We start from the raw sequence: 12,920 nt of genomic DNA, 5'->3' as shown, positions 1-12,920 counted from the left end.
GGGGAGCATTAAAACCGGTCGCCCAAGAAGCGCTGACAGCACGAGTCGAGTGGGCCCGAATAGAAGCCGGAACGGAAACATTAGAAGCCAAATATGCCTGACGAATTGCAGAAGTAACCTATCTAGCAATGGAACCTTTTTTGGCCAGCCTCGTTTGGTGCTTCAAACAACACCAATAAAGAATCTGTACACATCAAAGATAGTGTACGGTCAAAATAAATGTGTAAAGCACAAACAACATCCAAAAATGCCAAGGATGAACCCTCAGCAGCAGCCAAAGTCTGCCTGAATGCTGGAAGAACAATGTCCTGGTTAATGTGAAAAACAGAAACCATCTTCAGGAGAAAAGAAGGTTTAGTATGTAGTACCACCCGGTCCACATGAGAGAGCAGCTAATTCAGATACTCTTCTGGCCAAGGCAATGGCCAAAAGAAACACAACTTTCAGAGTGAGGTAACACAACTCTACAGACTCAAGTAGCTCAAAATGAGCCCTCTGTAATGCTTCCAACACTAAGGCCCGCATTCAATTTGAGGTGAAAAGTCCGGATCCGCGATACTTTTTCGCATATGATGTCATTTTCGACTGTTTTGCTTTTACCCCGTATTCAATTTGAAAGAATTTTCGCTTAGTAGGAAAGTCAATGCAATGTACTAGGCAAAAAAGTTTCGCCTATGAATAGCAGGTGGAAAAAAGTGCAGAATTGGGGTTTTGGGGTGCAACGTTGCGGGAACCCCCCTGCAGCCTTCAGACAGTCTCCCAAAGGTAAACTGTGTCAAATTAAAAAAAAAAAAAAAAACACTTAAGGACACCCCAAAAAATTACTTTGAATAAGGGGGTGAAAAAATAAGTTGGGGTACAAAATTAAAAACTAGCGAACTTGACACTGGGGCAGTCTCCAAGTATGCCCCAAGTGTTTTTTTTATTGCAGGTGCTTGCGGCAGGTGGATTTTTCACGATTTTTTTAACGTCACTTTAGCAACTTTTAAATATGCTGACCCCCATTTTCAAGCACCCCAAATTTGCAGGGATAAGTTATTTTCAGTAAAAAATACTCCTGAATACTATTCTTCACCACGTATAGAAAAACGCTATTTAACAGCTATTGAGCCCGTTTAAAAACAACAAATACCTTCATCAAGCCAAATCGGGGGGGTACCATAGTGAACTCCCATGTCAGAGCATCTTTTGGGGGGTGTCAGGCTGATTTCCCCATTTCTGACAGTACTTTCCACCTGTTCAAGTTTCGCCGGGTCCCGTTTTTGCGTACTTTCAAATTGAATACGGTGATACGCGTGTATGCACGCGATACTTTTCCGTCTGCAAAACAGGCGAAGTAGGAGAAAAGTCCGGGCCGCGAAAAGTATCGCAGCTCGGCTCAAATTGAATACGGGCCTAAATGTAAGTCCTACAGGGGGACCAGTGGGACGTAAGGTGGTTGGATACAAATAACACCCTGAAAGAAAGTTTGGACTTCTGCAATGGTAGCCAACTTCTTTTATAAAAGGATAAAGCTGAAACCTGGTCCTTAAGAGAGGACAGACGGAGGCCCTTAGACAGTCCTTCTTGGAGAAAGGACAAAAGGAGAGAAACCCGAAAAACTCTTTGTTTCAACTTATGATGCACACACCAGGCTATATATATTTTCCAAAGACAATGATAAATCTGAGAAGTAACTAGTTTACAAGCTTGGATCATAGTCTCAACTACAGCCCTGAAGAACCCTTTAACTCTTAGAATCTTGGATTCAAGTACCAAGCTGTAAAAGCCAACCATTACAAATTGGGTTGAAGAAATGGCCCTTGAAGAAGATCTGGCCGCAGAGGTAGATGGTATGGATCGCTAGTCAACATGTTCCGAAGAATGGGGTACCAATGATGACGAGGCCAGTCTGGGGCAATAAGAATGACCAGCCAAGCCTCTTGTCGAATCCGCTGCATGACCCATGAAAGCAGTGCAAGGGGCAGGAAGATATACCCCAGGTAGAACGTCCAGGAAGCGGTCAAGGCATCTACCAGAACTGGCTGAGGATCTTGAGACCAAGAGCCATAACGTGGAAGCTTCTTGTTGAGACATGAAGCCATGAGATCGATGCATGGTGGTCCCCACCTGAACACTAGTTCTGCAAACACCTCCTGGTGCAGCTCCCATTCTCCTGGATGCATCTTGTGATGACTTAGGAAGACCACTTCCCAACTCGATACCTGGAACTGCTGAGATTGCTGGAGTCCATATATCTGCCCAGTGAAGGATATGAGAGACTTCCCTCATTGCACACTAGCTGCGTGTGCAACCCTGGTTGTTTATGTAATCTACCACTGTGGTATTTTCTGACTGGACACACACCAGATTATTCTATAGGAAGTTCTTAGTTAACTCCAGAATGTTGATGGGCAGAATGGTTTTCTGAGGGGACCACAAACCCTGTAGATGCATGCCCCAAGCCACTGCACCCCATCCTGTTAAGCAGGCATCTGTGGTGACATCAAGTTCCAAATTGACCATTGAGATCCCCAGACCAGGTTTGAATTCCGAAGCCACCAACAAAGCGACTGAAGAGTCTGCAGTGATAGCATGAATATCTACCTGTCCAAACGAGAATGATTTTAACCAACAACAAAGCAGTTGGTTTTGAAGAGGTCGGGCATGAAACTTGGAAAATGGCACCACCTTGAATGAGGCCACCATCTTCCCTAACAGCTGCATGGCCCTGAGATATGAAACCTGTGACAACTGTAGAATAGTTTTCACTCTGGATTGGAGATTATGAACTCTCCCTTGTGGAAGGAACACTCTTTGACACTAGGTGTTGAAAAGAAGTGCCAAATATACCACCCTTTGAGATGGAGAGAGGCTGGATTTGGGAAAGTTGATGATCCATCTAAATGTCTGGAGTGTGTCTATAGTTAACTGAAGATGTTGCTGCAAAAGATAAACTGTAACATTAATCCCCTGACCACTGAGGGAGATCATATGGGTATCACCTTTGTGAAGACTCAGGGCGCTGTTGACAGACAGAAAGGTAGGGCTCAAAATTGGAAGTGCCAATCGTAGTACAAGATGATGACACCTCCATATGAGAATGTGCAGTTAAGCATCTTTGAAGCCAGATATTCTCCTTCCTCCATAGAGTTGATAACTGACCTTACCGAATCCAGCTTGAACTTTCCCAGGATTTAGCCATTTGAGATTGTGAATCCAAACCTCCCGAAACTTCAGTAAATGGGCCCCCACCACCCGAAGGTGTGACAGGGGCCTCAGGGTGTCATGCTGACTGTCCTGCTGCCTTGGCAGCAGGACGATGGGCTCCCTGACCTCGAGAGTAACCCTGATGGGAGATTCTAGATATGCCTCGAAAGGCCTGAAATCTTCCCCTACCCTGGGTCCAAAAGGAATAAAATCTGGGAAATTTAGGTTTTAAAGATGAGACTGGAAGATAAGGTCTCTTACCTCCCATAGCCTGAGAAATAATTTTGGTAAGCTAAAAACTAAATAAGAAGCCTCCCTCAAAAGGGACTGCCTCCAAAGTGTGCTTAGAGTCAGTATCAGCATTCCATTTTCTCAGCCACAGAGAATGTCTGGCAGAAATCTCTAAAGCTGAGATATGAGATTGTATATAAACCGACTCTAACAAAGCATCTCCTGTATAGGCCAGTGTAAGCATTTGACAGAATTCATTCTGCTGCTTTTGTCAGCAGTCACATCATCAATAAATACAAGTGAACCAGTTCCATTAGCAGCCATACATGCCCACGCCATGACACTGCCACCACCATGCTTCACTGATGAGGTGGTATGTTTTGGATCATGAGCAGTTCCTTTCCGTCTCCATACTCTTCTCTTCCCATCACTCTGGTACAAGTTGATCTTTGTCTCATCTGTCCATAGGATGTTGTTCCAGAACTGTAATGGCTTTTTTAGATGTTGTTTGGCAAACTCTAATCTGGTCTTCCTGTTTTTGTGGCTCACCAATGGTTTACATCTTGTGGTGAACCCTCTATATTCACTCTTGTGAAGTCTTCTCTTGATTGTTGACTTTGACACATATACACCTACCTCCTGGAGAGTGTTCTTGATTTGGCCAACTGTTGTGAAGGGGTTTTTCTTCACCATGGAAATAATTCTTCTGACATCCACCACAGTTGTTTTCCATGGTCTTCCGGGTCTTTTGGTGTTGCTGAGCTCTCCGGTGCGTTCTTTCTTTTTAAGATTGTTCCAAACAGTTGATTTGGCCAGACCTAATGTTTTTGCTATCTCTCTGATGGGTTTGTTCTGATTTTTCAGCCTAATGATGGCTTGCTTCACTGATAGTGACAGCTCTTTGGATCTCATATTGAGAGTCGACACCAACTGATTCCAAATGCAAATGTCACACCTAGAATCAACTCCAGACCTTTTACCTGTTTAATTGATAATGAAATAACGAGGGAATAGCCCACACCTGTCCATGAAATAGCTTTTGAGTTGATAGTCCCATTACTTTTGGCCCCTTAAAAAGTGGGAGGCACATATAGAAACCGTTGTAATTCCTACACCATTCACCTGATTTGGATGTAATTACCCTCAAATTAAATCTGAAAGTCTGTAGTTAAAGCACATCTTGTTTGTTTCATTTCAAAGCCATTGTGGTGGTGAATAGAGGCCAAAATATGAAAATTCTGTCAATGTCCCAATATTTATGCACCTGACTGTATATATATATATATATATATATATATATATGTAACACCCTCTAAGGGATGGTATTTGTAAATACACCCCTGTCAGTGTTAGAGCTTGCTTCCTGTTGTAGATATTACATGCCTGAGACCTGGATCAGTTTTCAGGTAAAGGAGGGGCTGGAGAGATAGACACGCAGGGGTGGGAAGACTGGGTGTGTAGCTGGCAGAGCAGAGGGAGGAGGTGGAGAGAACAAAGAGGGTTGAGAAGAAGAATCTGGGAGAGAGCAGACATCTTTGGGAAGCTTCAGAGCTGGAAGCAGAAATGTAGCCCTCGTGCTCCCCTGGCAGGGGAAGACTGGCGGGGCCGTGGTGACTGCCACAATGCCTATCTAACGCCAAAGGAGAAATAGGTCTGGAGTGAGACCACTGAGATAAAGTCTGTGAGAGTCCACAGAGAAAGAGCTGGAAGGTTGCAGTGTGAGCCGCTCAGTGAAGTGTTCAGCACCCATGAGAGGGGTAAGAGACGCAAGTATATGTGTTGAAGAGATGGGGAAGAGGAATTTCCCAGGAGCTTTTACTGTTAAGGTACCAGAGGAGTCCCTTATGCATAAAAGCCCTCCATCAGCCATTAAAGGGGGGGTCACTGTGGTAGCAGGGTGGCTATAGGAGCCATTCCTGTAAGATAGGGATGGGCGGCAGCTGAGAGTCTGATAGCTGCAATAGAAAAGTCTGTATATTGCTGTCCCATGTGAAAGAGAAGGGGAGCAGAGAGATGCAGACTGTGTATGAGACACTCTGTATATTGTCTTAGAAGAGACAAAGGAGAGGCAGAGTGTAAAAGAAGTTATGTGAGATGTGTGTGAAGCTGTGGAGCTACAGGCACCAGCCAGCAAAGGGCTAGGTGGACCTGCACGTATGAAGTGGAGAACTACAGGCACCAGCCAGCAAAGGGCTAGGTGGACCTGCACATATGAAGTGGAGAACTACAGGCACCAGCCAGCAAAGGGCCAGGTGGACCTGTGTGGGTAAAATGCAAAGCATTCATTGTGACTGTGCTTAAAGACTGTGCTGGTGAAGAAGAGTGTGATGTAATGTAACCATATCCATAAGATTGTCATATACCATCTGACATGCCAAGTATATGAGCTGGAGGGAGAGGAGAAGCTGCTGTAACCATATTCTTGTCCTGTAAAGTCATGTGCAGGAGGAGAGAAATAAATTGGTTTATTTTTATAAGAGAAGCTCTGGCGCCCAAGTTATTCAAAAGAATTGTTGCTGCATGTGTATATCTATACCTGTATCTATATGTGTGACTGTTATAAAGCCTGCATGGGCATGGACCCACTTCTCAGGTATTGCCCACACCCTGGACAGCTAGCCTGAGGCAATATGAGGTATATCACTCCAAATGCACCTATGTACCACACCGCACACTGAAGGGGGGTTACATATATCACTGCATGAGCCTAATACAAAGGAATAGTGCAGAAAAAAAGAACTGCAAGCTGTAAATTACTGCCTAATTCCCTACAGGAATGCTGCAAATCCTTGAACTATAAACAATCCCCTGCAAATGGTACAAGGAAAAAATAAATCATTGTATGTATGTAATCAAGAATGTAATCAAGTCCTCAGGGGTCTTCCATTAAGCGTCCATACTCCGGCAATTCTAGGCTGCCAGAAGCCGCGGCCAACCTACATGACAGCACAGCGTCTGGAGCCGGACAGATCACCGGGGGATGGGCGGCCAAGGTAAGCTAATTACCGTCGCCTATGGGTTCCACAGGAAGAGACCAGGCCACGGCTATGAGAGCAGCGTGCCTGGTTTTATCAGACAGCGAGATTGCAGCTCAGTCTCTATAGCCTGTAGCTGCACTTACCTTCCCCAAAGCCTCCTCGTATGTGTGTATGGAATGGTAGAGACCCAGGGACTACTCGGTTGGTGACTCTCCAGAGGCCTTAGAGAGTGGGGCTTTTCTAGCTCACAAAAGCCTTCTATACTACCTGTCCCCACTTCTGTTAATGATTGCTGTCTGTAAACAGGAGCTAAGCACCCAACTTTAAAATAAAAAAATAACAAAACCTAACTATAAATTAGTAGATAGCAACGTGGCTTGCTCCAAGGCACTACAAATAAGACTGAGGTTATGCTGGAGGGGGAGGGGTTAGATAGGGGGTTGGAGCCAGCGTTAAACTAATTTATTGCCAGACTCCAAGACCAACACTAAATACCCAGAGGTAATGGAGCATCCCCCAGATGAGTGAAAGACAACTTTTGTGATTCTGATGCAATTGTACATCATTTGAGACCTTTGAAACCCAAGCTAAGGAACTTTTGCAATCTTTGAAACAAAGAGGATACCTAGAGAATCTTTTGGTATCTACAAATGTGGAAAATTGAGATGTACTACTTGTTCTCTTATTTGGAATAAAATAAAAACAGGTTTCCTCTGCTTATAATGATACTACATATGAAATTGAGATATATATATATATGTATATATATATAGACAAGTCCTGGTCGCACTCCTTAGACAAACTCCACAAACTGGAGTGCTTGGCACATAAGCATTGGTAGTGATAGTAAAAAAGGAGCCAGCACATCCATTTAAATGCAAAAAAATATATTGATGTTCAATAACAATAGAAAACATGATGAAGTTCACCATAATAGCACATATATATATATATATGTAGACGGTCAGGTACCAAACAAGAGAAGCCAGGGTGGTCAAATACACTTGCCAAAGACGTCACAGTGTATGGGAACATGAATTCAGTTAGCCGTCCAACAGCTGTTTCGGCGCATCCAGCACCTTCATCAAGGACATCATAACTGACATATCGCGGTAACATATATACCCAACCTCATAAATGACAATCTCACTCACCTGCGGAAAGGTGCGCACCCGCAGCCTTCTCCAAACAACCCGGAAGCGCGGCTCAATACACGTGCAACATGCCGTGTGTAAACATCCGGAACAGCTGGACGTCACATCAGGAAGTGACGTCACGGGTGTCATGACAACCAAATACAATAACAACCAGCGTTGTTGAACAAACAGATGCATCAAATAATGCGCTGCAACAAAGAGGCACAGCTACATAAGAATAGAATGTAAACAATGCTCATCAGTGAGTTAGCCAATGAGTAGGGTATAGATGATGCCACGATAAACACATTATAGTATAGTACCAACAGACAAACAAACACAATAGACAACACAGAACATGGATGTGGCATAACAAATGAACACATATACAAAGAATGAATAATCTAAGAACAATCTAGAACCATATATCACCGCATAGGTTATTTTAAAGGAAGCAATTCAAGTATTGTCCCTCATTAAGCCCATTGGGTACAACAGTGTTTAAGCGGTCAATCCAATAGCATTGCTTCTGTAACAATGCTCTATTCCTATCACCCCCACGTCGCAAAGGGGGGATACGGTCAATTGGCATGCATTTAATTTCTCTCAGAGTGCGTCCAAGTGTTACAAAATGTCTCGCTACCGGTGGTGTAATGAGATCCACTGAGACAAGGGCTTTTTTAATAGAGGACCGATGTATCACGATCCTCTCCTTAAGTGCGCGAATGGTCTTTCCCACATAGAGAGAGTTACAGGGACATCTGATTAAATATACCACAAATCGGCTATTGCAGTCAAGATGATGTCGGATTTCATATTTGGTACCAGACTTGGGGTCAAAAAAATGATCACCCAAAATAAAAAATTGGCAATTGACACACCCATGGCATTTAAAGGCTCCATTTTTAGCAAGTAACCAATTTTTATTCCTTATTGGTCCTATATCCGACTTGGCAAGCACCTCTTTAAAGTTCTCACTTCTCTTATAGCAAAAGAGGGGTTTATTCATACAATTTCGACCAATAGTTTCATCAGACTGCAAAATGTGCCAATGACGTAAGATCGTGTCCCGAATATGTCTGGAGGCAATTGAATATGTTGATGAAAAAATCATCCGATCCTTATCAGACTTAGATTGTTTGGTAACCAATGTGTCCACTAAAATTTATCGGAAGGAGACTGATAAAAACACTCTCCTTATGGCTGACAGCTTTCATCCGGCACCATTGAAGAAAGGGCTTCCTTTCTCGCAGTTGTTGCGAGTAGTGCGCATTACCTCTGATATTGAGGATTTATCCACTGCATTGTGGGAGATGGGGCAGAGATTCATCGACAGAGGTTACCCAGATGTGGAAATTGATGAGGCTATTTCAAGATGTTTGAGTATTAGTCGTGAGGACACATTGGTTACCAAACAATCTAAGTCTGATAAGGATCGGATGATTTTTTACATATATATGTGCTATTATGGTGAACTTCATCATGTTTTCTATTGTTATTGAACATTAATAAAATTTTTTGCATTTAAATGGATGTGCTGGCTCCTTTTTTACTATATATATATATATATATATATATATATATATTTATTCATTATAATTCAAGGTTTGTCATTTATATGGTGGAATGCAATTTTATATACAGCGGGTAAAATCCACATTTTTCTCAGTAAATATATTTGTAATGAGGCTGAAATTTTCACCAAATGTCAGCAACAACCCATGCACTCCACACATGCAAAGAAATCAAACCATAGATGTCCATAAATTAAGTTATGTGTAATAATGTGAAATGTTACAGGAAAAACGTATTGAACACGCTTGCTTAAATTTATTTAAATCCTCGTACAAAAGCCTTTGTTGGTAATGACAGCTTCAAGACGCCTCCTGTACGGAGAAACTAGTCACATGCATTGCTCAGGTGTGATTTTGGCCCTATCTTCCACACAAGTATTCTTCAAATCTTGAAGGTTCCGTGGGCCTCTTCTATGAACTCTGATCTTTAGTTCTTTCCATAGATTTTCAATTGGATCAGGGCTTGAAGTGAGGCGGTATACATACCGCCACTTCAGCCTGTGTTCCAACTCCCGCTTGGCAGTAGGTGTTGGGAGCAAAGAGCAGCTGCTGGAGATGTGTTCCGTGGGGACACATCCCTTAGCAGCGCTGGCTTGACCGAGCAGCAGGAGGCTGGTCCCGATTCCCGACTCTCGAAGCCAGGACAGATGCGGCTACAGTGCTGCACAAACCTGGCACTGGTCGTGAACAAATCATAGGCCGGCAGCCAATAAAAAAATAAATCTTTAAATCTGTTGGCAGCCGCTAGCCAATCACGGCTTACGGATCAGAAGCCAATCAGAAGCAACCATGTGGCTGCATCTGATTGGCTGCTGGTCCATGCTGTGATTGCTTCACAGCCAATGCCAAGTCGTCCAAAAGCCTGGAGGGAGGATGGTTGCTGAGCCGCCTGCGGAGCCCCACTGCCAGCCGGGGGGACAGGAGGAGGAGGAGGAGAAGCCGGACTCTGCCAGCACCGACTCCACACAAGAAATGAGAGGTACTGTGTGGTGAGAGAGGTAGTAGCAGGTAGGCAGTGTGAGGTGCTGGGAGTGGGTGGACTGAAGTGGGTAGTGTGAGATGCAGGGGGAGGGTGGATTGAAGTGGGTAGTGTGAGGTGCTGGGGGAGGGTGGACTGAAGTGGGTGGTGTGAGGTGCAGGGGGTGGGTGGACTGAAGTGGGTAGTGTGAGGTGCAGGGCTTTGGGAGAGGAAGTGGGTAGTGTGAGGTGCAGGGGGTGGGTGGAGGGAAGTAGGGAGTGTGATGTGCTGGGGGAGGGTGGACTCAAGTGGGTAGTGTGAGGTGCTGGAGGTGGGTGGAGGGAAGTAGGTAGTGTGAGGTGCGGGAAAGGGTGGACTGAAGTGGGTAGTGTGAGGTGCTGGGGTTGGGTGGACTGAAGTGGGTAGTGTGAGGTGCAGGGCTTTTGAGCAGGAAAATGGTAGTTTGAGGTGCAGGAGATAGGTTGAGGTAAGCAGGCAGTGTGAGCTAAGCAGGTAGTGTGAGGTGCAGGGGGTGGGAGAGGGAAGCAACCTGCAGGTAGTCAGTAAGGCTTGGGGGGGGGGTTTCAACAAAAATGTCCTTACCCCCACTTTAAAATTCCCACTTCGAGCACTGAATTGGATGCAAGTCAGGTGATTGGCTGGGCTATTCTAGTAGCTTTATTTTCTCTCTCTGAAACCAATTGAGAGTGTCCTTGGCTGTGTGTTTGGGATCATTGTCTTGCTGAAATGTCCACCCTCGTTTCATCTTCAGCATCCTGGTAGATGGCACCAGATTTTTATCAAGAATATCATTTTTCCATTCATTCTTCCTTCAACTATATAAAGTATGTCAGTACTGTATACTGAAAAACAGCCCCACACCATGATGTTCCCACCTTCAAACTTCACTGTTGGTATGGTGTTTTTGTGGTGATGTGTAGTGCCATTTCACCTCCAAACATGGTATGTATTATGGCATCCAAAGAGCTCAATTTTGGTCTCATCTGACCAGACTATATTTTCCAAGTATTTCACAGGCTTGTCCAAATGTTGTACAGCAAACTTTAAACGAGCTTCAACATGCTTTTTCTTCAGCAATGGAGTCTTGCGTGGTGAGCGTGCATACAGGCCATGGCGGTTTAGTGCATTACTTATTGTCTTCTTTGAAACAATTGTACCTGGTAATTCCAGGTATTTCTGAAGCTTTCCACAAGTGGTCCTTGGCTCTTTGACAACTCTTCTGATAATTCTTTTCACTCCTCTGTCAGAAATCTTGTGAGGAGCACCTGGTCGTGGCCGGTTTATGGTGAAATTATGTTCTTTCAATTTCCGGATTATGGCCCCAACAGTGCTCACTGGAACATTCAGAAGTTTAGAAATCCTTCTGTAACCAATGCCATCAGTGTGTTTTGCAATAAGTTTGCGTATGTCTTCAGAGAGCTCTTTGGGCCTGATTCAGAGCCGGACGCTATTTGCGCTCGCTCGTTCATTAAAAAGGGGTGGCTATTCAAATGAACCATTCGCACTTTGCGGTCTGTTCACGCTTCTATGGGCCTGATTCAGAGCCGGTCGCTATTTGCGCTCGCTCGTCCAGAAAATAGGGGTGGCTATTCAAATGAACCGTTCGCTGTTTGCGGTCTGTTCACGCCTCTAGGTCTGAACGAGCGAACAAAACTTGCGGTCGTTTTTTGGGAAACTACGCCCCCTGGCCGCTCGCATCCTACGTCATGTCCGCTATTTATTAGATTAATCGAGTACATCGAACAGGGTATGAGCTGCTCGCTATTGTTGTGGTTGGTTTTTGCAACCACAATTTTGCGAGCAGTTCTGGCTAAAAAATAACCCAGTGACGTGGTCAATGACGCTGCTGTTTTAATTATGCACACCCATAAAACGCCCGTTTTGACCTTTAAGCACGCCTGCGATCGGATCTCCACTCCCCGTTTTCAAGCACCTTCCCCTGTTACCACCCACATACGCCTCATCCTGTCACTCAAATTATCAGGCATTCACTATTTTGCGAGCACATGAATTTCGGCCGCACTGACTGGTTCGCGCATGCATATAACGATCCGTACGCATGCGCAGTTGGGCAAACATCGCTCGGAGCGAACGAGTGGCCGCTTACCAGTGGCTCTGAATCAGGCCCTATGCCTGAACGAGCGAACAAAACTTGCGGTTGTAATTTTGAAAAAGACGCCCCCTGTCAGCTCGCACCATACGTCATGTCCGCTATTTAATAGATTAATCGAGTACATCGAACAGCGTATGAACTGTTCGCTATTCTTGTGGTTGGTTTTTCCTACCACATTCTTGCGAGCAGTTCTGACTATAAATCAACCAAGTGACGTGGTTAATGAAGCTCCTGTATTAAATATGCACACCCATAAAATGCCCGTTTTGACCTTTAAGCACGCCTGCGTTCTGATTTCCACTCCCAGTTTTCAAGTACCTTACCCTGTTACCACCCACATACGCCTCCTCCTGTCACTCAAAATAGCAGGCATTCGCTATTTAGCGAACAAATGATTTTCGGCCGCACTGACTGGTTCGCGCATGCGTATTAAAATCCATACGCATGCGCAGTTGTGCGAACATCGGTCAGAACGAACGAGCGGCCGCTTACGAGCGGCTCTGAATCAGGCCCTTTGCTTTTACCCATTATGAGATGTTTCTTGTGTGACACCTTGGTAATGAGACACCTTTTTATAGGCCATCAGTTGGGACTGAACCATCTTATATTAATTTGCACTGACAAGGGGCAGGATTGCTTTCTAATTACTGATAGATTTCAGCTGGTATCTTGGCTTTCCATGCCTTTTTGCACCTCCCTTTCTTTATGTGTTCAATACTT

This window comes from Taudactylus pleione, unplaced genomic scaffold (assembly GCF_031769625.1).
Source record: "Taudactylus pleione unplaced genomic scaffold, aTauple2 ptg000037l, whole genome shotgun sequence".
Classification (NCBI taxonomy): Eukaryota; Metazoa; Chordata; class Amphibia; order Anura; family Myobatrachidae; genus Taudactylus; species Taudactylus pleione.
The sequence above is the reverse complement of the archived record's forward strand: the minus strand, read 5'-3'. Positions refer to the sequence as shown.